The sequence below is a fragment of the Pleurodeles waltl genome, chromosome 2_1 (assembly GCF_031143425.1).
Source record: "Pleurodeles waltl isolate 20211129_DDA chromosome 2_1, aPleWal1.hap1.20221129, whole genome shotgun sequence".
Lineage (NCBI taxonomy): Eukaryota > Metazoa > Chordata > Amphibia > Caudata > Salamandridae > Pleurodeles > Pleurodeles waltl.
Window position 1 is genome coordinate 413,836,705 of NC_090438.1, and position 26,389 is coordinate 413,863,093.

Consider the following 26,389-nt stretch of genomic DNA (forward strand, 5'->3'; position numbering starts at 1 on the left):
TTCTGCTCACCCTTGTTCTGACCCATTTGTCTGCCTTCTTTCCCAATTCTTGGGGAGAGGTCAGATCAGAGTCCACCAGGTACTGGTGCAACAAATCAGACACACAGTTATTAAGTATATGCTCTCTCAGGATTAAGTTATACAGGCTTTCATAATCAGTAACTTTACTGCCATGTAACCACCCCTCCAAGGTCTTCACTGAATGGTCAACAAAGTCTACCCAGTCTTGTGAAGACTCCTTTTTGGTTTCTCTGAACTTCATCCTGTACTGTTCAGTGGTTAAGCCATAACCATCTAGGAGTGTATTCTTAAGAACTGCAAAATTATTGGCATCGCTTTCTTTCACAGTAAGGAGCCTATCCCTACCCTTTCCACTAAATGATAGCCATAGGATAGCAGCCCACTGCCTTTGAGGGACATCCTGTACAACACAGGCCCTCTCAAGTGCAGCAAACCACTTGTTAATGTCATCCCCCTCCTTATAAGGGGGAACTATCTTGTGATGATTCCTAGAATCATGCTCTTTTGCAGGATGACTATGGGGAATACTGCTGCTGCCACCATGGGTTTCTAAACCCAATTTCTGTCTTTCTCTTTTCACCTCTAAGGACTGCCTATCCAAATCCAGCTGTTGCTTCTTGAGCTTCAGTCTGGTTTGTTCCACTCTCAATATATTGAGCTCCCTTTCTAACACTCTGTCCTCAGGGTGGGTGGGTGAGGCATGTCTAGAGACAGAAGTATGCTGAGATTGAACAGAAGGAGACCTGGCCCTAACAGATGGCACCCTAATAGCTTGACTAACAGAAACAGTACTTCTACTATGATGAGAAGGGATACTCTTACTATGATGTGAGACAACACTATCAGTATGGTGTGACTCTACATCAGTACCAGCTATGCTAGGTGGCTTGCTAGGGGGCAGGCTTGAAATCTTCCCTCCCACATCTTTTGCTAGGGGTGCCCCAGAATCAGAGTGGGAACCATCAGCTAATTTTTCACCAGAAGTGCCACCTCTGGCTTTATCTTGTTCAACAAGCATGTTAACCAACAGTTCTCTAGAGGGATTCTTCCTTACACTTAAACCTCTTTGTATGCAGAGACTCCTTGCTCCTTTCCAGCTAAGGTGATCATAAGCTTGCTTGGACAGATCAACAGTTTGGCCTGTGCCAGACATTTTAGAAAGTGTTTAAGTGATAGAAAAAGGAAGAAAAAGTTTTTCAGAACTTTTGTAAAGACAGAGAAAAAACCTTTTAAACTTTTTAAGAACTTTTTAGAAAGTTAGAGGTACTTTTCAGCACTTTAGAAAAGAAGTGAGAAAAGAAATGCAAAACTTTTTGGTTAGGTGTACATACACTGAACTTGTTTTGTATATTTTTCTCTTATGAAAAGTACAATGACAAAAGTGGTAAGTAGTTACAAAGTACTTATCCCACCGCTGCAAAACCAATGTAGGAGGCTGGACTGGCATGTAGTGAGTACCAAGGGGTACTTACACCTTGCACCAGGCCCAGATATCCCTTATTAGTGTATAGGGTGTCTAGCAGCTTAGGCTGATAGATAATGGTAGCTAAGCAGAGCAGCTTAGGCTGAACTAGGAGACGAGTGAAGCTCCTACAGTACCATTAGTGTCATATGCACAATATCATAAGAAAACACAATACACAGATATACTAAAAAGAAAGGTACTTTATTTTTATGACAATATGCCAAAAGTATCTCAGTGAGTACCCTCAGTATGAGGATAGCAAATATACACAAGATATATGTACACAATACCAAAAATATGCAGTATAGTATTAGAAAACAGTGCAAACGATGTATAGTTACAATAGGATGCAATGGGGACACATAGGGATAGGGGCAACACAAACCATATACTCCAAAAGTGGAATGCGAACCACGAAGGGACCCCAAACCTATGTGACCTTGTAGAGGGTCACTGGGACTGTAAGAAAACAGTGAGGGTTCAAACAAATAGCCCACCCAAGACCCTGAAAAGTGAGTGCAAAGTGCACTAAAGTTCCCCAAAGAGCACAGAAGTCGTGATAGGGGAATTCTGCAGGAAAGACACAAACCAGCAATGCAACATCGATGGATTTCCAAACGAGGGTACCTGTGGAACAAGGGGACCAAGTCCAAAAGTCACAAGCAAGTCGGAGATGGGCAGATGCCCAGGAAATGCCAGCTGTGGGTGCAAAGAAGCTGATACTAGGCAGTAGAAGCTGAGGATTCTGCAGGAACAACAAGGGCTAGAAACTTTCCTTTTGGAGGATGGATGTCCCACGCAGCGGAGAGTCATGCAGAAGTGTTTTCCTGAAGAAAGACCACAAAAAAGCCTTGCTAGCTGCAAGTTGTGCAGTTATGGTTTTTGGATGCTGCTGTGGCCCAGGAGGGACCAGGATGTCGTCAATTGCGTCAGGGGACAGAGGGGCCCTCTCAGAAGCAGGCAGCACCCGCAGAAGTGCTGGAACAGGCACTACAAAGAGGAGTGAAATGGTGCTCACCCGAAGTTACACAAGGGAGTCCCACGTCGCCGGGGGACAACTCAGGAGGTCGTGCAATGCAGGTTAGAGTGCCGTGGACCCAGGCTTGGCTGTGCACAAAGGATTTTCGCCGGAAGTGCACAGAGGCTGGAGTAGCTGCAAAAGTCATGGTTCCCAGCAATGCAGTTTGGCGTGGGGAGGCAAGGACTTACCTCCACCAAACTTGGACTGAAGAGTCACTGGACTGTGGGAGTCACTTGAACAGAGTTGCTGGATTCAAGGGACCACGCTCGTTGTGCTGAGAGGAGACCCAGGGGACTGGTGATGCAGTTCTTTGGTGCCTGCGGTTGCAGGGGGACGATTCCGTCGACCCACGGGAGATTTCTTCGGAGCTTCTAGTGCAGAGAGGAGGCAGACTACCCCCACAGCATGCACCACCAGGAAAGCAGTCGAGAAGGCGGCAGGATCAGCGTTACAGAGTTGCAGTAGTCGTCTTTGCTACTTTGTTGCAGTTTTGCAGGCTTCCAGCGCGGTCAGCAGTCGATTCCTTGGCAGAAGGTGAAGAGAGAGATGCAGAGGAACTCTGATGAGCTCTTGCATTCATTATCTAAGGAATTCCCCAAAGCAGAGACCCTAAATAGCCAGAAAAGAGGGTTTGGCTACTTAGGAGAGAAGATAGGCTAGCAACACCTGAAGGAGCCTATCAGAAGGAGTCTCTGACGTCACCTGCTGGCCCTGGCCACTCAGAGCAGTCCAGTGTGCCAGCAGCACCTCTGTTTCCAAGATGGCAGAGGTCTGGAGCACACTGGAGGAGCTCTGGGCACCTCCCAGGGGAGGTGCAGGTCAGGGGAGTGGTCACTCCCCTTTCCTTTGTCCAGTTTCGCGCCAGAGCAGGGCTGAGGGGTCCCTGAACCGGTGTAGACTGGCTTATGCAGAAATGGGCACCATGTGTGCCCATGAAAGCATTTCCAGAGGCTGGGGGAGGCTACTCCTCCCCTGCCTTCACACCATTTTCCAAAGGGAGAGGGTGTAACACCCTCTCTCTGAGGAAGTCCTTTGTTCTGCCTTCCTGGGCCAAGCCTGGCTGGACCCCAGGAGGGCAGAAACCTGTCTGAGGGGTTGGCAGCAGCTGCAGTGAAACCCCTGAAAAGGCAGTTTGGCAGTAGCCGGGTCTGTGCTACAGACCCGTGGGATCATGGGATTGTGCCAACAATGCCAGGATGGCATAGAGGGGGCAATTCCATGATCATAGACATGTTACATGGCCATATTCGGAGTTACCATTGTGAAGCTACACATAGGTAGTGACCTATATGTAGTGCACACGTGTAATGGTGTCCCCGCACTTACAAAGTCCGGGGAATTGGCCCTGAACAATGTGGGGGCACCTTGGCTAGTGCCAGGGTGCCCACACACTAAGTAACTTAGCACCCAACCTTTACCAGGTAAAGGTTAGACATATAGGTGACTTATAAGTTACTTAAGTGCAGTGTAAAATGGCTGTGAAATAACGTGGACGTTATCTCACTCAGGCTGCAGTGGCAGGCCTGTGTAAGAATTGTCAGAGCTCCCTATGGGTGGCAAAAGAAATGCTGCAGCCCATAGGGATCTCCTGGAACCCCAATACCATGGGTACCTCAGTACCATATACTAGGGAATTATAAGGGTGTTCCAGTATGCCAATGTAAATTGGTAAAATTGGTCACTAGCCTGTTAGTGACAATTTGAAAGAAATGAGAGAGCATAACCACTGAGGTTCTGATTAGCAGAGCCTCAGTGAGACAGTTAGTCATAACACAGGTAACACATACAGGGCACACTTATGAGCACTGGGGCCCTGGCTGGCAGGGTCCCAGTGACACATACAACTAAAACAACATATATACAGTGAAATATGGGGGTAACATGCCAGGCAAGATGGTACTTTCCTACAGTATGGGACTGTGCCTGGGTAACCGACTGTCCGGAGATCCCTGATGGGCCAGGTTGGTCATCCGGATCCAGGCGTCCAGAGCTGCTGTCATCTCTGTGGGCCTCTTCTGTGGGGGGACTGGATGTTTATGGCACCTCCTCTCTGATGATGTTGTGTGGGGGACCTGTGGGGATGTAAATGTAGTGTTATTGTTTCTGCGTGTGACATCTTGTGCATGGGTGTGTTGCCCTGTATGGTTGTGATTGCCCTGTCAGTTTTGCCTTATGTGAGTAGTGATTTGGTAGGCAAGGTGATTCTCTCTAATGTGCCTGCTTTAGTGATGGGTGTCAATGCAGGTCTGTGAGTGATGTCCATGCACTGGAGGTGCATGCAGTGCTTGGTATTGGGATGGATGGGCAGTGATGGTGGGGTGTATGTGAGGTGGTGGAGTGATGGGGTGAGGGTTTCGGTGGGGGTATGTGATGGCATGCAGGTAGGGGGTGAAAGTAGTAAAGAGTTGACTTACCACAGTCCAGTCCTCCTGCTACTCCTGCCAGGCCCTCAGGGTGCATGATTGCCAAGACCTGCTCCTCCCATGTTGTAAGTTGTGGGGGAGGAGGTGGGGGTCCACCGCCAGTCCTCTGTACTGCTATCTGGTGTCTTGCTGCTGTGGAAAGCAGCTTCCCCCATAGGTCGTTTCATCCCTTGTTCCGGGGTGCTGGCCCACGGCGTTGACCCTGTCCACGATCCTCTACCAAAGCTCCATCTTCCACAAATGGATGTCTGATAAACCTGGGATCTGAATAGCTGTGGCTCTACCTGGATGATTTCCTCCACCATGACCCTTAGCTGCTCCTCAGAGAACCTGGGGTGTCCATGTGGTGCCATTAATGTAGTGCATGTGGTGTGTGTGAGGGTGTGAGGGGTGAAGTGTTGGGCTGTGTGCTGTAAAGTGCGTGGATGGTGTATGGGTGATGGTGTTCTGTGGCTCTGGTTCTGTGGGTGCTCCTGGTGTCAACGCACTCTGGTGGCAATTATTTCTAGTCGTAAAGGGTTATGGGTAATGTGGATGTATGTTTTATATTGGTGTGAGTGTGTGGGTGTGGTGTGTGTATATGGACCAGGTGTGTGTAGTTTGAATTGTCCAATGTAGTGTTGTTTTGTTAGGTTGTGTGTATTTTGAGTGCGGCGGTATGTATCGCCAATGGTTTACTTCGGTTGAATGTCCGACGCGGTGATCTGTGGGTCAAAATGCTGTGGGCGTAGTTCTGTTGGTGTAACAGTGTGGGTTTGGATCCCGCCAGTTTATCACTGACCTTTGGGCTGGCGGACTTGTGTGTGTGTCGGTATAGTGACGGATTGCTATGTGTGTGTCATATTATGGGTAACGGTAAACCGCCACGCCGGCGGTATGTTGGTGGCAGTCAGCATGACGGTAAGCGGGACTTACCGCCAATGTCATAATGAGGGCCTCTGACTCTTATTAGCCATTATAATTCTTCTTTTTTCAGTGCAAGTAAATATCTGCAAATATAATAAAAAATAAATTCACCTCTACAAAAACAGTATAAAATTACATACTATAACTAATTAGCTCTGCCAGGGTGTTCCCTGCTAAATACATGTCTCTTAGTGATTGTCTAATTGCAAAATTAATTATTTGTACTAAAGGTAGACTTTAAAGCTAGACAAATGCGTTTTTAATGGAAACTCAAGCTAGGGGCATCAAAGTGTACACTCAGGCTCTATAATAGTAGGGTGAAGCAATGTTTTAAGGGGTTCTTGTCTGAATGGCTCACTAGTTTGTGTCAGTACCTGGCTACACATCAGAGTGAGTGTATGAGTCCCTGTATGAGTGTGCCATTAACAGTTTAAGTAAATATGAGAGTATATCACTGGCACTTTTACTAATTCTATTGATCTCTAAATGTCTCTTTTAGTGACTCTATGAATGACTTACTGACATGCTGGTAAGTACAATAGTATATAAGTGTGTGCACAATACCCTCTGATACTGCTTGCTGCCTAATTACTGCCTGTGTATGTGCATGAATGTATAAGCAACCATCTCACTGTCTGAATGATATCACTTTAAAATTATGCGGGTCACTGTAAGACTGGATGTGAGAATGTGGGGGTGATCACGAGTTTGGCGGTCACTGGACTGCCATGCTGGCCATTGTGGTTGGACCGCCAACAGGCTGGCAGAGAAGACTGCCAAATTATTACCATAGCGGTACTTCCCACAGAATACAGCCAAGCCACGGCTGGCACTGCCATTACGGTCAAGTCGCCACGGATGATGGTACCCACCTGCAGGCCGGTGGAGACCATGTTTCAACTGGACAGATGAGAAGGTTGCACACCACCAGGGTTTCCGCCACGGTTGCACCACCACGGAAACCCAGGCAGAAACCAACTGTATAAAAGAAGACACTTACCTTCAGGAGCCAACACTTGTGCTGAGGCACCATGGAACATGAACTACACGTCTTCCCCCTGCTTCTGCTTGCCAAAAACTTCGGAAACAGCAACAACCACAGCAACTGTGAGTACACACACTTACCTGTCACTGTTGTGAAATGTCAAAGTACCTATGCACACACAACATACAAATTGGGAACGGATGGTGAGGGTGAGACACACATGTAACCACATATCGACAAGCACATTCACACACAGCCACAAACACACCCACACATACATAGTACACACACTGTGGCCATCACACACACAGACACACACATCTAAAACACACACCAACCCCCAGATAGACAGCACCAGCACAGTCACACACAACAACACCAGCAAACATCACAACTACACCACAATCGTAACATCATCAAAGCATTGTCACAAACCCACAACAGACATTAACCCTTGACAAATCATACACACTGCACAACGTATCAATACCAGGAAACAAATGCACACAATCACACATCCAAAAAACACAGCATACAACATACCCCGCAAACACATATCACAGTGTATCTGTAGCACATACACTCGCACACACAGTCCGAGCACACAAAGGCACACCACACTGCATTTAACACATGTCAACACAAACACAACACAATACCAACACAACAACATTTCCCCAACATATACATGGCCAATAACACCAAATAACCATCACTGGGGGACACATGCTATGCACACAACCACACATGCTACCAAGACAAAACAGGTAGCACAACCACCACTGACACACAAATGTTTACACAAAAACAATGACAGCCAAGACCAAAACTGCCCCAAGTAAAGAAATGTAGGATAAAGATAACTTGGAAACCAACAACTGGTTGGGCCTATTAATATTAACTATAAATAAATAATATCAATGACCAAGGCCAGAGGCCAGTCTAATATTTTTATGTGCAACATCCACACAAAGCACATGTATGTGCCCCCAACTTGACTCCTGACTACCATGTAACCTCCACGGGTAGTGGCCTCAAGGAGGCAGGCAGGTAACTCAGGGATTGGGGGGCAGGAATGTGGTGTTTAGGCCTTGGATTGGGAGGGGGGCCGGGTTGGGTACTCTTGGAAGGGATTGATTTCTTGGTTGGGTTAGGGGCATGGATACTAGCGGGGGGCAGAGTGGTCTTGGAGGTGGATGGGCTGGACTTGGAGAGGGGCACCGAATGTTTAGGGGTATCACGGGGTTGGGAGAGGATTAAAGAAAAGGAAAACTCTGATGTCAAAGCTTTCTTTGACACACGGGGATGGTCATCGCAAAAGAGTTTGGGTGTGGAGGGAGAGGGAGTGGTTGTCTGAGGTGTAGTTGTAGATGTCTTCTGTGCATGTGTGTGCAAGATATGCTTGTGGGTAGTTGGTGTCTGTTTTGGAAGGAGGGGAGTGGAGATGCTGAGAGATGCCATGGTGGATGGCTGACTGCAGGTATGGTGGATATGCTGCATGTAGGTGTGTCAGTGGTTGTGGTGTCTGCCGATGTGGTGACTAGGGTGGATGTCTGAGGGCCTACTGTCAATATTATCTGTGGATAAGATAGTTGTAGTAGCTGAATCTGCGAATGTTGGTGTGGTGTCTGCAGGTGTGTCAGGTGTTGTGTCGGTGATGCTAGAGGTGGTGGGAGTGTCAGGCCAGGTTATGACTGTTGATGTGTCTGCAGCTGTATGCTGCTTGTGTGCATGCCTGTGGTGTGTCCTGTGATGCTTGTGGTTATCTGAGCTACCCTTGGATGTTCAGGTGGATGCATGCTTGTCTGTCTATGTGCTTTGGCTGGGGTGGGAAATAAGGGCTTGGGATAGGGAAGAGGAAGGTAGAGAGGGATGGAAAACAAAGTGTGACTGGCTGCTGTCAGTTGAGGGCAGAGCCTGAAAGGATCTCTTTAAGTCAGCCAGTGCACTGTGAATACCCTCCTGGAATGCATTACTCTGTTGCACTGGAGTTGCAAGTCCCTGGATGGCATTACTAATGGTCAATTGACCCACAGAGATCGACCTTAGGAGGTCAATAGCCTCCTTACCGAAGGCAGCAGGCCTATCAGGGGTTGGGACAGAGGTGCCTGCAGCAAAGGAGATGCCCACCCTCTTAGATGAACAGTCACAGCCAACTGGGTGGAGAACTACAAGGAGGGTGGAGATGGATTGGGGGGTGTCAGACAATGATGGTGCTGGGATGGTCCCAGATGGGTTCACCACCGCCAGGAAGTATCCACTGGAGGAGGATTATGAGGATTATGATGTTGATCCTTTCTCCCCAAAGCACTCCCCTCACCCTCCAGGCAACTGGGTCCCTCACTGTCGATGATCTCAGCACTCTGGGTCCCATGGCCTGCAACATCTCTACTCGCCTGTACCCCATCTCCTTTGCCTGCATATGATGATGCACAAAAACAGAGAGAGAGGTAAGGAGAGAGAGGGTTATCACATTCTCCACCTACACACATTACAACATTCAAAACTGTAGATATACATCTCCTGCCAGGAAAGTCATCATCTTAATAATCTAAGGAAATGTGGTTAACAGATAACACATTATCATGCCTACTCTCACTCCACACCTGCTGTTGGAAAGTAGGTTATTAGTGAGGGCAGGGAAGTACCTGCACTAAGCAATAGGCCACTAAACCCCACTAGGTTCAGTTACATCTCAATAAATTAACCCCAGCTCAACCCTTGGTGGCTTGGCAATGAGTGACAAGGCTTAACTTTGGAGGCAAAGTGTGTAAACCATCCAAGTCTCACAAAACAGTAATTAAACAAAACACAGGAAACAGTTTAAAAATCCAAAACCAGGTTTTACAAATGTAAACTATTTTTATCTTTAGTTTGACACCAAAACGAATAAAATCAGATAAGGGGAACCGGAGATATGAAATGTTAAAGATTGTTGTTTTTTTTCACATAGAAAAGAATAGCACCAATCTGGTCATCTGGTCGCACCCCTATAGGGGCAAAGTCAAAGTTTAAGGCCAACCACGAATACGCCCTGCTCAGCTACAGCAAGTGGGAGGCCTCGGTCAAAAGTTTACCTTTGGACTTAGTCATTTTCTTGAAGATTTTCTTCAGCGGGACGAAGTCGCCAGTCCGATCCGACCTTCCTGGAGCCCTTCCTTAGAAATGTGTTGCAGGAGAACTCGGTGAAGATTTCTATGTTCGGACTTCGAGATGAAAATCCTTCAACTGGGCAAAACCTGAATCTTGATCTGACAAGCCTGGAGCCCTCTTCAGATACACTGGGTGCGAGGTCCCGGTCAACGTTCAACGTTCGGACTAAGTCACTTTTTTGGAGATTTTCTTTAGCAGGATGAACCTGCAAGTCATACCGGGTCACAGATGAGGCAAGCCAACTAGACTCCCCTCAGCAGGTCAGTCCCTCTATTAAGCTTTTTTCAAAACATTCACCAATCTTCTCCAAACTTCTGGATTTTCCTCTAGAAGGTCTTTGAAGGTCCTTCCTGAGTCCACAGGTCACCCCAAGGTTCCAGAAGCTCTAAGTTGCTCCTTAAGGGTGCAGACTCCAACTCCAAGAATGCACCTGGCTCAAACTCCAAAGAGGCCACTGGAGAGTTGCCAGCTGGTCAGTTTCTTCAGGATTTGATGCAGGGGACTCTGGTTAGCTAGTTTTCACCGGAAGGAAACAGGGAGTCCCTCCTTGAACCAGTTGAAGCCAGGCAAAGTCCTTCTTGTTGTTAAGCCCAAGTGTGCAGCTAGTGCAGTCCTTCAGAGCGCAGTGGCCAGGTGCATGTCAGGGGTCCAGCAGGGCAATCCTTCTTCTTCTGATGTTCTTCCTTGCACGGATCTGAGATGTTGGTGCAGCTCTGCCATATTTATCCTTGTTCCTAGGTGGAAAGCAGGGGTATCCGTGGTATCCAATCAGAGGCAGGCTCCTTTCCCCTTTGATGACCACTTCCTGGAAGTGTGGCAAAAATCAAACCCAGGGAGCAATATTCCTCAAAAATCCAACATGGCTGAAAGTGATTTTTGGAGATTAGATTTGGCTGAGCCCACCCACTGGTGTGGCTAAAAATTCTAAACACACCCCTCTCCTACCCTTTCCTAATCTAATCAAGAGGGCACCTAATTGTCTGGGATTGCAGAATGTGAGAGATGTGCTGGGCTGCTCAAATGTCTTTCCCTGCCTTTGAAGAAAGGTTTGGCAGCCCTCCCTCCTTCTTGCTTCCCCATCTGCTGAGGCAGATCTTCTCAGCCAGGCACGTCATTTGTGTTCATCCCATGCCAATTCACACCTCATCAAGGCAGCCTGGCCAGGCTGCCAGAGTCTTTCCAATCAGAGAAGGGCACTACAGAGCTGAAGTTGACAACTTCCAGGTAGAGTTTTAAAACTATTTCCCTAAACTAGTTATATTAAATTCAGCAATTGTAGGTTGTGGGATTTATTCTAACAATTACTTTGATACCAAACTCAAGGTATCTGACACTTAAGAGGATTTTATTAATTAAAATAAAGTCTCCCTATTTTAGCCTATGGAGGCCATTCACTACAGTGAGGTAAAAGACATTTGGCTATTTTACCTCACCAGGGCTTATAAAACAATGTATATAAGGTCCCTGCTTATAGTATTATGGCACCCAACCCTAGGGCACATAGGGCACACCTTAGGGGTGACATATATGTAAAATCAAGGTCGTTTAGAGGTGCTTTTAATTTCAAAGTCGAATTTGCATATAAAGTTAGGTTAAAAGCAGCCAGCAAAGCAGGCCTGCCTTTAAAATGACACTGGGCACCTCAGCAGTGCACCTACCTATGCTGGGGTCCCTAAACCTACATGCCCTACCATATACTAGGGACTTGTAGGTAGGTTGATTCTGCCAATTATAATTAGTCTAATTTGCATATCCACTTTACACAGAGCACTGGCCCTGGGACTAGTAAGCAGTACCCAGGGCACAGTCAAGAATCAGTAATCACCAGCATCTTTCCACTAGGTATGTTGGTGACCAGGGCAAAAAGGAGGACTTTTCTACAATGCCCCCCAGATGAAAGGTGATGAGTACTAACTTACACCCTGGTAGGCCTCATCAGCTGAGTGGAAAAATCTGGAAAGGCCATCTGTGTTGGCATGGGTACTCTCAGGTCCATATCCCACTGTGAAGTCCATCCCATGTAGGGAAATTGACCACCTTAACAGTTTTGGGTTCTCCCACCTCATTTGCATCAACCATCTGAAAGGTCTGTGGTCAATTTGAAAATGGAAGTATGGCCTCAACTTCTTCAGGGACCAGACCACAGCAAAGGCCTCCCTCTCAACGGCACTCCATCTTTTCTATCTGGGGAGTAGTCGCCTGCTGATGAAGGCAAATGGTTGAAATTAGCCTTCACATTCACTTGTGCTAACATTGCCCCAATCCCTTCTTCTGAAGCATCTGTTTGCATTATAAACTATTTGCTATAGTCAGGGGCCAGTAACACTTGTGCTGAACACATAGCCTGTTTCAGAGTGTCAAAGGCTTTTTGACACTCCGGGGTCCAAATTATTTTCTTGAGCTGCTTCTTTGAGGTGAGTTCGGTCAGAGGGGCCACTATGGTCCCATAATTTTGAACAAACCTCCTATAGCACCCAGTCTGGCAAAGAAAGGCCCTGACCTGAGTCTGGGTTTTAGGAGCCTCCAAATCAGGATAGTATGGATCTTGGGCTGGAGAGGCTGTACATGGCCTCCGCCATCAAGGTGGCCCAGATACACCACTGAACTTTGTCCTATCTGGCATTTTCTTGCCTTGATAGTAATGCCTGCTTGAAGCAGGGCCTGAAGCACTTCTTTCAGGTGGACCAGATGGTCCTCATAGGTGGAACTGAATACAACTATATAATCCAGATAAGCTGCACTGAAATATTCCACCCCAGACAGGACTCTGTTCACCAACCATTGGAAGGTGGCAGGAGCATTTTTCAGGCCAAAGGGCATCACTTTGAACTGAAAGTCGCCCTCTGGTGTGGACAATGCTGATCTCTCCTTAGGTCCTGGACTTAAAGCAATCTGCCAGTATCCTGAAGTCAGGTCAAATGTACCCAGGAACTTGGCAGCCCCCAACCTATCAATGAGCTTGTCAGCTCTGTGTATGGCTGAGCATCAGTATTGGTGACTTCATTTAGACCTCTGTAGTTTACACAGAATCTGAATTCCTTTTTCCCAACTTGGGGATTGGGTTTGGGTACTAATATCACTGGACTGTCCCAAGGACTATCAGAGGACTCAATTACCTTGAGACCCTACATCCTAGCCACCTCAGCTTTGATGTTGGCCTTGACCTGGTCAGACAGCCCATGCAGCTTGTTCTTGGCAAGTAAGCTGTCACTAGTGTCAATATCAAGGACAACCCAATTTGTGAGTCCAGGGATCAAAGAAAAACGAGCAGCAAACTGCTCCAAAACTTGTCTGCAGTATTTTTACTGTTGGATCGTCAACTTGGGAGAGAGTACCACTACCTCTGCTGACTCATCTTGTGCATTTGTGGAACGAGGGTGCCAAGGTCCACCAGGTAGTTGACCTCACCCTCCTTTTCCAAAATTGGAAACAGTCCATTTAGCTTGAAGTACCCTAGGAGCCAAAAGTTCCAAAACCCACACCAGCTGACCTGGGTGATACTCAGGCATGATAACCTTCTGGTCATGCCAGAGGTTTATGAGCTCTTGGCTGGCTTCCAGGTTGCTGCTTTATGTCTTCATGTACTCAGCTATGTGTGACCACAGGCCCAGCACATTGTCTAGCACATTCTCCTTGGATTCGTTGAGAGGCTTCTCCCAAGACTCTCTAACCAAGCAAAATGGGCCTCTTACAGGGTGCCCAATCAGTAACTCAAAGGGGCTAAATCTAACCTCTTTCTTTGACACCTCTCTGTATGCAAACAGCAGGCATTGAAGGAGAACATCCTATCTCCTCCTGAGTTTGCCCTTCAGAGGCTTAATAAATCTTTCCACCAGACCTTTGGTCTGGGGATGATAGGGGGTGGTAAACTTATATGGAATTTCACACTCATCCCAAATTGCCTTCAGATAGGCTGACATAAAATGTGTGTCCCTATGTGAGACCACCTCCTTTGGAAATCCCACTCTGGTGAACACAGAAAGGTAGGGCCCTAGCCACTGTGGGAGAAGTGACTGTTTTGAGGGGTATTGCTCAGTATACCTAAAGGCATGGTCCACAGTCACCAAAATGATGTACCTATTGCCTGAGGCAGTTGGTGGGTCTAGGAGACCAACAATGTCAATCCCCACCCTCTCAAAGGGCATCCTAACCACTGGCAATGGTATAAAGGGAACCTTTAGCTTGCCCCCTGCCTTGCCACTGGCCTGGCAGGTGACATAGGATATGCAAAACTCCTTGACTTTCTCTGACATGTGGGGCCAATAGAAATGGTTGACCAGCCCGTTCCAGATCTTGGTCTGCCCCAAATGCCCAGCTAAGGGAATATCATGGCTCAATGTTAGGAGGAATTCTCTATATGTCTGGGGAACCACCACTCTTCTGGTTATCCCTGGTTTGGGGTCCCTTGCCTCTGTGTAGAGAACTCCATCCTCCCAAAAAACCTTGTGTGTCCCACAAGTATCCCATTGTTCTTGCCTGGCAGCAGTTTTCCTCATGCCCTCAAGAGTTGGACATTCTCTTTGTCCCTGGCACAATTCTTCTCTGGTGGGCCCACCTATCCCTTGTAGATCTGCCCAGTCCAGCGGAGCTTGCAGGGGAAGGGGCCCTCACTAAGAGGTCAGATCCTCCCTTTCAGGTTAAGATTCCTCCTGACTCTCTGTACTTGGTGGAGTTGGCAAGGCAGACCCAGTGTCCTTTCTCTTTATTTGGAGGCATGGCCCATTGTTCCAGGGACTGAGTGTCCAGCACTTACCTCTTGTGCTGTCTGTGACCTGGTCAAACACACACTTTCAGGGCGGTCCAGCATCTGTGCATGGACCCTTCTTTCAAACTCTGACCATTCAGATGCTTCCCAATCAATTCCCAGCAGGCATTCTACTGGGAGGGCAGGAGCTACTGCTACCTTCTTAGGGCCAGTTACACCTTCCAATTCCAGGCTCACCATGGCCGTGTGATGGAGTTTGGTTCTGCTAGCTGCATAATTTACTTGGCGGAAGACACCAGGTAAGACCTGCTCTGGAGAAACCAGCTTTTCTGTGACAATTGTCACACTGGCTCCTGTATGTTTTGGAGCTTCCACCTCATGCCCATTGACTGTAGGCCTCTGCCTATGCCTCTCCATGCTGGGAGGTAAGGTGGATATAGTGGCAATTTCCACCCTATCCACAGATACTAAGGTTCCCTCTGTGTACCCTGATCCCAGCCCTAGGGCAGATTCCACCCCAATACCTACTACTATCAATCCCATGGGACTTCCCACCATTGGGGGGCTTCTTGGAGCAGATAGCATCCCCTCTTTTGTGTCCAGGTTGATGACACTCAAAACACTTTAGAATTTTTATCATCCTTCCCTTGGTTCTTCCCCTGAGAAGAACCACGTCCTCCCTTTTTCTGGTCACTCCCTAAGGGTTTCTGGCTAACCCTAGTTCTTAACCAGTCATCTGTTGCCTTCCCCCAGATCTCTGGGTTGGTCAACTTAGAGTCAACTAGATACTGGTGGAGCTTCTCTTGGGCACAATTAATCAGAAGTTACTCCCTCATAACCAAATTATAAAGCCCCTCAAAGGCACTTACCTTGTTGCCCTGTATCTGGCCCTTTAGTGCCTTAATTGAGGTGTCCACAAAATCAACCAGGACTAGGTACTTGTCTTCTGGGTGTCCCCAAACATAAACCTATACTGTTCTGTGGTCAGACCAAACTTTTTAGCTAAGCACCTCTTCATATTAGGTTATGAATCTGCCTTCTCCCTACTTAAGGTCAGAAGCCTATCCCTCCCAGTGTTCCCACGGAAAAGAACCTCAGTATTAAAGCTTAACTCTCCTCATCTGGAGGTCCCTTTCAAAGGCCCCCAGCCATTTATCTATATCACCCCCTCTACATAAGCAGGAACCACCCTCTGGGAAGTCTGGGACAAAACCCTCCACCCTTGAACATCTCAGCTTCTCTGTCACTGCCACCATCTCTTTTCTCTTCCTTTGGCCACTTTTACTTTTCCAGGGCTAGCTTCTCTGCCTCCAAAGCTGTATATGCTAGCTGGATCTTCAGCTCTCTTTCCCTAAGGGGCAGGTTCTCTCCTTCTGAAGGGACCCCCTTCCCCCAACTAGCTTTGGATATGGCCCTAGTAGCTGTGTGTAGTGAGGACCGGTCTTTGTCATCCTCACCAAGGTTCAGACGCCCTTCCTCCCCTGAGTGGTTGGCGCTAGCATCCTCCCCTTCGTTTTCCTCCCCTGGAGCTTCCTCTGTGCCTACGTCTTGGGCCTCAGCCCAGGCTGTCAGGGATTTAATCAAAATATTTTACCTGAGTTTAAATGGCTGCAGACACCCCCTCTCAGAACTCAGACCCTTAACCTCTTAGCTGCTGGGCCTTCCCACCCTCCTGTGCTGAGCTATTTGGGGTGGTTCACGCTTAGGCCTTCATAACTTTTTGTCCACATAAGCTATGCACACCAAATTTGCGTCCTTTTTTTCCATCATCGTAGGGATTCTAATGGTACCCAGAGTTTGTGGTTCCCCTGGAGGAGACCAAAAAATTTGCCAAAATACAGTGAAAATTTAGTTTTTTCCCCAAAAATTGGGAAAAATGGGAAAAAAGGGCTGCCGAAGAAGGCGTGTGGTTTTTTCCCTGAAAATTCCATCAACAAAGGGTTTCTGGTGCTGAAATCACCATCTTCCCTCCTTTCAGGAACAGGCAGACTTGAATCAGAAAACCACTTTTTTCAACACAAATTTAGCATTTTACTGGGACATACCCCATTTTTACTATTTTTGGTGCTTTCAGCCTCCTTCCAGTTAGTGACAGGAATGGGTGTGAAACCAATGCTGGATCCCGGAAAGCTAAACATTTCTGAAAACTAGACAAAATCATGAATTCAGCAAGGGGTCATTTGTGTAGATCCTACAAGGTTTTCCTACAGAAAATAGCAGCTGAAATAAAAAAAATATTGAAATTGAGCTGAAAACAACAGCCATTTTTCTTTATGTTTTACTCTGTAACTTTTTCCTGCGATGTCAGATTTTTTAAAGCAATATACCGTTATGTCTGCTGGACTCTTCTGGTTGCAGGGATATAAAGGGCTTGTAGGTTCATCAAGAACCCTAGGTACCCAGAGCCAATAAATGAGCTGCACCCTACAGTTGGTTTTCATTCTATACTGGGTATACAGCAATTCATTTGCAGAAATATGAAGAGTGAAAAATAGGCATCAAGAAAACCTTTGCATTTCCAAAATGGGCTCAAGATAAGGTTTTGAGGAGCAGTGGTTATTTGCACATCTCTGAATTCAGGAGTGCCCATACTAGCATGTGAATTGCAGGGCATTTCTGAAATAGACGTCTTTTTTACACACTCTCCTATATTTGGAAGGAAAAAATGTAGAGAAAGATAAGGGGCAATAACACTTGTTTTGCTATTCTATGTTCCCCCAAGTCTCCCGATAAAAATGATACCTCACTTGTGTGGGTAGGCCTAGCGCTCGCAACAGGAAATGCCCCAAAACACAACGTGGACACTTCCCATTTTTTTTACACATAACAGAGCTGTTTTTTGCTAAGTGCCTAGCTGTGGATTTTGGCCTCTAGATCAGCTGGCACCTAGGGAAACCTACCAACCCTGTGCATTTTTAAAAACTAGAGACCTAGGGGAATCCAAGATGGGGTGACTTGTGGGTCTCTGACCAGGTTCTGTTACCCAGAATCCTTTGCAAACCTCAAAATGTGGCTAAAAAAACACATTTTCGTCTCATTTCCGTGACAGAAACTTCTGGAATCTGAGGGGAGCCACAAATTTCCTTCCACCTAGCGTTCCCCCAAGTTTCCTGATAAAAATGATACCTCACTTGTGTGGGTAGGCTTAGCGCCCGCAACAGGAAATGCCCCAAACAACAACGTGGACACATCCCATTTTTTGACTGAAAACAGAGCTGTTTTTTGCAAAGTGCCTACCTGCATATTTTGGCCTCTAGCTCAGCCGGCACCTAGGGAAACTTACCAAACCTGTGCATTTTTGAAAACTAGAGACCTAGGGGAAACAAAGATGGGTTGACTTGTGGGGCTCTGACCAGGTTCTGTTACCCAGAATCCTTTGCAAACCTCAAAATGTGGCTAAAAAACACACGTTTTTCTCACATTTCGGTGACAGAAAGTTCTGGAATCTGAGAGGAGCCACAAATTTCCTTCCACCCAGCGTTCCCCCAAGTCCCCCGATAAAAATGATACCTCACTTGTGTGGGTAGGCTTAGCGCCCGCGACAGGACATGCCCCAAAACACAACGTGGACACATCCCATTTTTTGACAGAAAACAGAGCTGTTTTTTGCAAAGTGCCTACCTGCATATTTTGGCCTCTAGCTCAGCCGGCACCTAGGGAAACCTACCAAACCTGTGCATTTTTTAAAACTAGAGACCTGGGGGAAACCAAGATGGGGTGACTTGTGGGGCTCTGACCAGGTTCTGTTACCCAGAATCCTTTGCAAACCTCAAAATGTGGCTAAAAAAACACGTTTTTCTCACATTTCGGTGACAGAAAGTTCTGCAATCTGAGAGGAGCCACAAATGTCCTTCCGCCCAGCTTTCCCCCAAGTCTCCCGATAAAAATGATACCTCACTTGTGTGGGTAGGCCTAGCGCCCGTGACAGGAAATGCCCCAAAACACTACGTGGACACATCCCATTTTTTGACAGAAAACAGAGCTGTTTTTTGCAAAGTGCCTACCTGTAGATTTTGGCCTATAGCTCAGCCGGCACCTAGGGAAACCTACCAAACCTGTGCATTTTTGAAAACTAGAGACCTAGGGGAATCCAAGATGGGGTGACTTGTGGGGCTCTGACCAGGTTCTGTTACCCAGAATCCTTTGCAAACCTCAAAATGTGGCTAAAAAAACACGTTTTCCTCACATTTCGGTGATAGAAAGTTCTGGAATCTGAGAGGAGCCACAAATTTCCTTCCACCCAGCGTTCCCCCAAGTCTCCTGATAAAAATGATACCTCACTTGTGTGGGTAGGCCTAGCGCCCGCAACAGGAAATGCCCCAAAACACAACGTGGACACATCACATTTTTTTCATAGAAAACAGTGCCTACCTGTGGATTTTGGCCTCTAGCTCAGCCGGCACCTGGGGAAACCTAGCAAACCAGCACATTTTTGAAAACTAGAAACCCAGGGGAATCCAAGATGGGGTGACTTGTGGGGCTCTGAGCAGGTTCTGTTACCGAGAATCCTTTACAAACATCAAAATGTGGCCAAAAAAACTATTTTTCCTCTCATTTCGGTGACAGAAAGTTCTGGAATCTGAGAGGAGCCACAAATTTCCTTCCACCCAGCATTCCCCCAAGTCTCCCAATAAAAATGGTACCTCACTTGTGTGGGTAGGCCTGGTGCCCGCGACAGGAATAGATCACACAACGGTAAATGTTGGTCCTTACATGAGGCAGCTGTTGACCCTGGGGTGATCCATTCCTGACGCAGGCACTAGGTGTAGGCACTCAAGTGGGGTAGTGTTTTTATCAGGACAGGTGAGGAATCACTGGGTGGTAGGAATTTTGTGGATCCCAGCATATTCCTGTAGTTTGTGTGACAGAAATGCGAGAAAAACAGAGTTGTTATTCAACATTTCAGCTTTGCAGGGTATTCTGGGTAAGAAAACTTTGGGGAATCCACACAAGTCACACCTCTGTGGACTCCCCCGAATGTCTAGTTTCCAGAAATGTTTGGGTTTAGTGTGTTTCTCTATATGGCCGCCGAACCCAGGACCAAAAACACAGGTGCCTGCCTTACAAAACCAGTTTGTTTTGCAATAGATAATTTTGATGTCTCCACAATACGATTTGGGTGGTGGAATTTGGGGCTGAGCACTCTCTCTCTCTCTCTCTGCTTGCCGCCGCATTCACCTGCTCTCTGAGTTGGGCTAACCCACTATTACTCAGTTGCACAGACTGCTTGCGAAGGGACAGCAGGACTGTCCTCATCACCTCCCTCATAATGCACTGGAAGAGGAGTTATCGAATGGGACTCCTCCGACTGAAAAATCACTCCCAGAGTCTGCGCCATTGTCCCATCCCTCAGATGCTGTCTCAGTATCTGATGTCTCAGTCTCTGATCCTATGTCAGAGCTGTCCTCTATAACGTGAGTGCCAGCAGCAGTCATCCATCAAGATGCCATCTCTGCTATTGGCTAAACTGTTACTCTAAAACACTAGCCTACGTAGACAGTCACAAAATCAATGCTGTGTGTGAGATACGTGCAACAGTAGAGGCCACATAACCTGCGCTTCTTCCCTCAATCAGCACGTTCTTTCAAGACACTCAAAAAACAACTTGTCACATACCACTCGTCACAGTCTTTAGCACCTCCTGCGCCCAGTCCAACAATTATTATTGGTGCTCCCACTCCCTCCTCGTCCTCGGATTCCCTAATTACCACCCAGCAAAAGTGCCCTTCATCTCTCCATAGCCGCCCGCACATACATTTAATTTGTATTATAGCACAGGTAATGGCTGACTTTACTAATGTAGTCAGCTATTGACATAAAATTAAGATTTGCTCTTTGCAGTAGGCATATAAACCTTCTGCCCTTCTTTATGGCACTAAAACTGGCACTAGACAAAAGTCTGATCCTTTCGTAGCAGAAACATAATCACAATACTTAACTGACTTTTTTATTGCTGCCTAAAAGCTACAGGTGAAATGCGTCAGTTGAAGTATGTGCATTACTTTGAAGACGCAAGCTGCAACTGCAAGACAACTGGTGGCAAATCTATATATAAATCTATATATATATATATATATATATATATATATATATATATATATATACATATATATATATATATATCACTTTTATATGTGGGTCTGGTTTTCCTGGGGGCCGATCGCAGCCCCCAGGGAAACCACACACATATTGACAAAAGTGATATATATATATATATATATATATATATAGATATATATATCTACATAGATATATCTATAGATAGATCTATGTAGATCTATATATATATATGTATATATATATGTATATATATATATATCTTTTTTTTTTTTGTGTATGGTTTCCTTGGGGGCCAAAATGGCCCCCAGGGAAACCCTACAACAAAAAAAAAATATTGCCCCCACAGAGGGTCGCCCTGCCCACGGGCGACCCCCTGCCATTTATTTTATTTTATTTTATTTTTTGGAGAAAAACAAATGTTGCCCCTGGGGGCACCTACCTTTTAAAAAAAAAAATATGCCCCCCGGGGAGTGGGGGGGTGGGGGTGTCCCGTTTTCCGAGGGGGCCGACCCCCCCAAGTCAAATCCCTGGCGTCTAGTGGTGTTTCCTGGCCCCTGATCGCAGCTGTGCTGCGATGGGGGTGCCAGGAAACACTTTCAGAAGGCCTTCCTGAAACTGTTTCCTGGCCCCCCATCGCAGCACAGCTGCAATCGGGGGCCAGGAAACAGTTTCAGAAGGCCTCGTAAGAAAAGGGAGACTCTCCCCTTTCTTACAAGGCCTTCCCGAACAAGGCTGCTTCCTGCTCCAATGGGGAAATCAACTTTGTTATGTCTCGTGCTGACATCACAAAGGGGCGGGCGGGGGGAGACACGGAAGTGCTTCCGTGTCTCCCTGGGGCAAAAAATAAATAAATAAATCCTCGGGTGCAATGCACCCGAGGATTTATTAACCCTCTCCCTGGTGTCGGCCACTGGTCATGACTCGCACCAGGGAGGTAGTGCGGGCGTCGGCCAGTGGCCGATGCCCACATTGAAGGGGTTAAGCTGCACTACTATTATTGTGGATAGGCTAGCCAATCAAGTTCCATTGTTCCCTAGTTTTGTATCAACAAAAACGTTTTGCAAAAATGGAAAAAAGAATCTAGAAAAATCACAAAAATTAAATAACTGAAATTAATCCAAATTAAAAACAAAAAAACTATTTTTGCACTAGGACAATTTAAAGGATTTTTAATTTGCTTTACTTAAAACTGTAGTGTGATACTGAACACAAGTACTGGATCCCACCACTGTGCAACAAAAATGTTGGAAAGTCAATTATTGGTAAGGGCAGGTAAGTACATACACTTAGTAATAGGCCACTAACCCCCACTAGCTTCAACTAGGGCTCAATAAATTAACCCCAGCTCAACCCTTGGTAGCTTGGCAGTGAGCGACAAGGCTTAACTTAGGAGACAAAGAGGTCATTATGACCCTGACGGTCAGAGCTAATGTGGCGGTAGTACCACCAACAGGCTGGCGGTACTTAGCGCCACATTATGAGATTGGCGGGTTAGCTGAAGCCAACCCACCAGTGTACCAGTCCAACCGCCATGGCGGTAGAAGCTCCTGGGCCGGAGATAAGAATCTCCAGCCCGGCAGCCAACATTGTGCCACTGCCGGAATAATGACCCTGCCTACCGCCATGGTTTTTGTGGCATTTGTAACGCCACGAAAACCATGGCGGTAGGCCCTATCAGTGACAGGGAAAAGAATTCCCTGTCACTGACAGGAGGCACCTACCCTCCCAAACTACTCCAAACGCCCCCCACCCCTCCCTACATTCACGCCCCCATTAACACACACGCAGGCACACACTCATCCACACATACATACAGGCATGCATTCATCCATTCACGCATACATCCGCACACACATCAAAACATGCACGCAGACACGCATTCACATTTCCATACATACACGCACTCGCACACATGCATACACGCACACAAACAACACTAAACACACACTTGTATTCATGCACACATTCACACATACATGTACACCCCCCACACACACATACACAACCCCCCCCCTGTCGGAGACCCAACTTACCTGAATCCAGGGGGTCTTCCCCTGCTGCTACCGCCAGCAGAGCCTGCCAGCAGAACACCGCCAGACTATATTATTTTTCATAATACCACCCTGTAGCGGTCTCCTGGCTTGGCGCTGCTGGTGGTAGCAGTGCCATGTAACCGCCATCCGCCAGTATGGCCACAGACGGATTTCCGCCCTTCTTGTGGTGGAAATCCGGCTGTGGTCATATTATGGAGGACATATGGTAGCCGCGGGGATGGTCTTTTGGCGGCCGTCGCTGAGATGGTAGGTGTTTTTTACTGCCATTTATCATAATGTGGGCCAAAGTGTGTAAAGCATCCAAGTATCACAAAAAAAACTAATTAAACACAGGAAACAGTTTAAAAATCTAAAACCAGTTTATAAAAATAGAAAATATTTTAATCTTTAATTTGACACCAAAACAAATATAATCAAATAAGGGATGTAGAAAAGTAGACTATTTCTAGCACGGTTACCCCCACTTTTGGCCTGTTAGTTGATGTGTTTGACTGTGTCTACTGGGATCCTGTAAATCAGTACCCCAGTAGTTATGCTCTCTCTCCAATAAATTATGGTTATAGGATACTGATAATCCAGTATTCCACCCGCAATTAGCATACTGGTCCCCCCTTATAAGTCCCTAGTACATGGTACCTAGGTACCCAGAGCATTGGAGTTCCAGGGGATCCCTATGGGCTGCAGCATTTCTTTTGCCACCCATAGGGAGCCCATGCAATGGCTTCTACAGGACTGCCATAACAGCCTGTGTGAAATGGTCCATCCACCCTTTCACTGCCATTTACACTGCACCAGGTCACTTATAAGTCACCCCTAATGCAGGCCTTCCAACACTAGCAGAGGTGCCCCCATGACCTCCAGGACCATTTCCACAGACTTTGTGAGTACAGGTATGCCATTTTATGTGTGCACTGGGCAAAGGTCACCACCTATGTACAGCTTCTCAATGGTAACTTGAATATGGCCCTGTTTGGTATACCCCAGGGCTTATGCAAGCATTGGCTGTATGATTCCATGCACTCTGGGGGCTTCTTAGAGGAGCCCCAGTACCTCCAGTACAGCCTTCTCAGGTTTTCCAGGCAGCTCCAGCTGCTGCTGCCACCTCACAGACAGGTTTCTGCCCTCCAGTATCTAGAGCATCTCAAGCCCAGGAAGGCAGAACAAAGGATTTCCTTTGGGAGATGAATGTTACACTCTCTCCCCTTGGAAATAGGTATCACAGGCTTGGGAGGGGTAGCCTCCAAGAGCCTCTGGAAATGCTTTGAAGGGCATTGATGGTGCCCTTCTTGCATAATCCAGTCTACACTGGTTCAGGGACCCTGAGTCCTTGCTCTGGTATGAAACTGGACAAAGAAAAGGGGAGTGTCTACTCCCCTGCCCATTACCATCCCACAATGGTGTTCAGAGCTCCTCCAGAGTGTCCCTGGGTTTTGCCATCTTGGATTCCAAGTTGGAAGGGAACACTAGGAGCCTCTGAGAGGCCAGTGTCAGCAGGTGACGTCAGAGCCCTCCTTTGATAGGTGCTTACCTGTGCAGCTGAGCAATCTCTCTTTCAGGGCTCTTTAGGGTCTCTCTCTTGAGTGGTTCTGCAGAGTCAGATTACAACACTCCAACAGGAATCCTCTACATCCTTTACTTCACCCTCTTACTGAAAAAACTGCATCTGGACTCTCCAGGAACTCTACAATTGCAACAAAGAAGCAAGGATGACTTCTATAACATTGTATCTTCAGCTTCTGTCAGCACCTGCAACTGTTTCTCAGTTGTGCATCCTTAGAGGACAGCCAGTCTTCAGCCTACACCAGAGGACCAAAGCAATCTCCCTTGAAGTGTAGGAGTCACTTCCCTGCTTCAGCAGGCACCCCTCTGCAGCAACGACGGGTGGCTTGGGATCTCTCCTGACAAAGTACATGGATCCAACATCATGGGTGGTGGAATGAAGTGGTCCTGATGGTCCTGACGTTCAACTGTCCAACTTTGGTGGAGGTAAGAGCTTGCCTCCCCACAAAAAACAGTACCCCCATGCACCACGAGTTTTTCAGTTGCCAAGGCTTGTTGGCATCTTTCCGTGAACTTCTTCATGCACCTTGCAGCTCTAGCTCCCAGCACTCTTTCCTACGACGCACAGCCTCATGCGTGGTTCTCCGGAGGCGTGCGATTCCTTTCTTTAGTGCTGCATGGGCCTCCTGTTGCTCCCTCTTTGTGCCATGCTGTGGCACTCCTGTGAGTGCTGCCTGGTCTTCTGAGGGCTCTCTGAGTTGCTGAAAGCCCCCTCTGTCTCTCCCTCTTCAGTTTAGCCCACCAGATCCCTCATGTTGCCCGAAAGAGACATTTTCTGCTAACTGCGAGCCTTGCTTGTGCCAAGGCTTGTTGGCAGAATCCAGCAACATGAACCAGACTGCAATCATCTAATTGGCATGTGACATCATCTGCACCAACCATGAACCAACATCCGTCTTCTTGGGTGCAGTACTGACTGTTGTTTTTCACTGGTGATTCTTCTTTTGCACCTTCATCCAGGTTAGCAGGGGCTTCTGTTCGCCCTGGACTTTTCAGTGCTCCTTCGACTTGGTCCCCTTTTCCACAGGTCTTCAGGTTCAGGAATCCCTCATTGGTGTGTTGCAGTCTCTTCTGGTTCTTGCAATATCTTCTTTCTCATGTTTTTGTGTGTTCTAGGAAAGTTACTGTGATTTAGTCCTGCTTTCCTGGGCTCTAGGCTGGGTTCTATTACTTACCTTTGGTGTTTTTTAACACTCCGACCACCCCTATACACACTACACTTGCCTAGGTGGGAAACCGACTTTCAAACCCTTATTTTTGTAACACTGAGTCTTGTCTTTCTTGTGTGTGAGCACTGTGTGATCACAGTGGTATTGCATGAGCTTTGCATATCTCCTGGTTAGGCCTTGGCTGCTCATCCACAGTACCCCTAGAGAGACTGGCTTCTAGACATTGTATACATTTCACTAATAAGGGATAACAGAACCCACCACAAACCAGGCCAGCCTCCTACAAGTGGAACTGGAGACATGAATTTTTAAAGAACTGCTATTTTTTAGCGTAGAGAAACGAATAGCACCAATATGGTCATCTGGTTGCACCTCGACCGGGGAAAAGTCAAATTTTAAGGCCGACCGTGATGGAGCCCTGCTCGTCTACAGCAAATGGTAGGCTTCGGTCAAAAGTTTACCATTCATTTTCTTGAAGATTTTGTTCAGCAGGACAAAGTTGTTAGTCCAATTCGACCATCCTAGTGCCGTTCCTCAGATACACGTTGCAGGAGACCTCGGTGAAGATTTCTATGTTTGGACTTAGACAATTTTTTTAGATGAAAACCCTTCGACCAGGCCAAACGTGAATCTTCATCCGTTGTCCCTGGAGCCGTCTTTGGATACGCCTCGTGGGAGGTCCCAACTTTCTATGTTCAGACTTAGGCCCTCATTACAAACCTGGCGGTTGGTGGAGAAGTGGCGGTAATGCCGCAAACAGGGCGGCCTTAAAAAAATTGGAATTACAAGCATGGCGGTGACTGCCATGCAAAACCGCCACTTCTCCACTCTGACCGCCAGGGTGGTAAAGACCGCTGGGCTGGAGAC